Raw genomic sequence first — 2,488 nt, 5'->3', positions numbered from 1 at the left:
GAGAATGCATGAATATTCGTTAGTTTGTTTTGTCGTGAGTGAAATTGGTATTAGGTAGTCATCGTCTACCGCCTCTTTTAGTTGGAAGACGGACGCCAGTGCAGCAGGTTCTTCTGGGCGCGGCGGCAAAGATCACGGACAGCACTGCGTCACAGCTTCCCTGTACGTCAACACTTCCGCAAATAGTCAGGAGGCAGAGGCAACGTACAATATTTGTCTACGATATTCCTCGCAGCAGAAAAGATATCCATCTCCCACCTGAATTCTAGGTACGTTTACTACGAATGGTAAAACAAGTTTCCCAGTAATCAATTGTGTTTTGCAGGTGAATTTCAAACCCGAGACGTTCCTACTGCACGATGGTGGTGAGGATGCCGCATCATTTTGTTTGTTACGAAGCGGAACTTTGAGTGCGTAGGGAGTGCCGGTGCATGGTTCTGTGCTGGGACGTTTAAGCTAGTGCATTCACTAATCTACCAGTTGTACATACTTCATGCTCGCAAGAACGGGATCGTCGTGCACATGGTGCACGGTCTATTGCTAAAAAAATCGAGGAAACCTATCGGAGGTACGTCGGTACTGATTGTTACCTTATCAGCTGCTTTTGCAACGTGTACTAATTGGTTGTTCAAGTCGTGCTCATTGCGTATTGCCTGACCATGTCCTTCTCAGACTTCATCGACCACGTCCTGCCCTGCGCTGTTTTTGCGCCGTACAAGGACTTCGAGATTGCTGCTATTGACGCTGCTCGTGAAAACATTTCGGACATCCGGATTCCAGGGTATTTCTTTTCGCCTGGACCAGTCGGTTCATCGTAAGCTACGCGCGCTGGCATTCCCAACACGTCATGGCACGGACGAGGCATTTGCAGTCACGGTGAGTTTGATGATATACAAAGATAAATAATTATATTTTTCTTCTATAATACAGCCGATGTAAGACCGGTTATATTTCCAGATGAAAATACTCCCAGCTTTGACTTTTCTGCCTATTGGCGCTATCCCGGAGGCCTTTCAAGACTTGTTGGAAGTCTTTCCGCAGGAGGCAGTAGAACTCGCTGACGATTTTGAGGCCGCGTACGTCGGTCAGCCACGTCGGAACGGCATCTGCTCGGCTCAATTTCCTCAGAAACTATGGTCCATGTACGAGGCCGCACTTGATGGAAGGCCCCGTACAAATAACAGTGTGGAGGCGTGGCACTATGGGCTGCAGGTAATTGCTCATAATTTTTGTGCCTACTCAGTTTATCACGCATACTCAATTAATTTTTATATCTTATTTCTTATGCTTCTATTCTCGGTTTTCAAAGCAACGGAAGTTGCGCTTCACCAAGCCTCTGGGTGTTCCTCGACTCTTTGAAGAAAGAATCGCGAAAAAAAAAGCGAAATGAAGCTTAGTCAAGCGGCGAGCGGGATCGCTGCCACAAGGGTGTCGTGGAAGCAGCAAGCCTTCAACATTCGCCTTGAAAGAAATACTGGATGATACGATGGAACAGACAACATGGACATCCTCAAAGCTTGAACCAGAAGCCTATCATTTTAAGCGGAGAGGTACATGCAAAGTTACCGATCCCAATAAAACTATTTTCGTGAACTGACGCCTGTGTGGTTGTCGTATCAAAATTACTGAGACTCACATTTAGAACTTGACTGTGGCGTATACCCAGAAAAGTAGACAGCGTCTAGTGCGAAAGTAGCGCCTTTAAGCCAAATCTTAAATATTATGCTACAAAGCAAAATGCCAAAGGTGGGAGGACCTTCGTTCGTAATTAATAATTTTGAAACAATATACTCAATAAACTAAAAATAAACACATAAGAAGCTTTTATTAGGCTGACGAATCGTCATCTAGACGAATTGTCCTATTACGAATCGCCCTACGACGACTTGTCCCATGCGACGAATCGCCCTGCTACGAGTTGCCCTGCTTCAATATGTGTTTCGATGAATAGTCCTACAGCCAGTTTTGCTGGCTACTTTCCCTTCGCATTGCCTTACCTCTGCATTGACATCATCTCAATCTTCTAGTTTTTTTTAGCTCGACTTAGTTTAGACTCTTCCAGTGGATTTTGTAATTATATGTTTCTCGTAGTGTGAATCTGGACGAGGGTATCGGTCACCACTTAAGATTAGCCCTTGCCGCCATGGAAGGTAAAAAAGGAAAAAAAAGCAGAAAGAAAGAAATGGAAAATTATAAGAGGAGAAGAAAGGCAACTGAGTGAATCATTCTTGTCGGGCCAAGCCCGGACACCCGTCTACGAGATGCGGGCCGAAGTTTTGTATTGCCTCACCCAGGTGGCCCCGAAGGGTCCAAACTTACCCCGGATTCGGCTCAACCACCAGGATGCCCTTTTCCCCGGGGAATGCCACTGTGGTGATTGGCGCTGAGAGTGGTGATTTCAACGGGCAAGAAAGAAAGCCTTCACTGAGAGAGAAGGAAAAAAAGGAAGAGCAAGAAGAAGACGGGACAGCATCAGGCCGGTGGGCTG

The 2,488-nt window shown here is 46.1% G+C and overlaps 1 pseudogene; it reads left to right on the top strand.

The window, feature by feature from the left end:
• Nucleotides 1–359: 359 nt before the first annotated feature.
• LOC120844134 lies at nt 360–1,542 on the top strand (annotated as a pseudogene).
• Nucleotides 1,543–2,488: the final 946 nt, after the last annotated feature.

The sequence above is a fragment of the Ixodes scapularis genome, unplaced genomic scaffold (genome assembly GCF_016920785.2).
Source record: "Ixodes scapularis isolate PalLabHiFi unplaced genomic scaffold, ASM1692078v2 PGA_scaffold11__112_contigs__length_91849675, whole genome shotgun sequence".
Taxonomy (NCBI): Eukaryota; Metazoa; Arthropoda; class Arachnida; order Ixodida; family Ixodidae; genus Ixodes; species Ixodes scapularis.
This window is presented reverse-complemented; position numbering and strand designations above follow the sequence as displayed.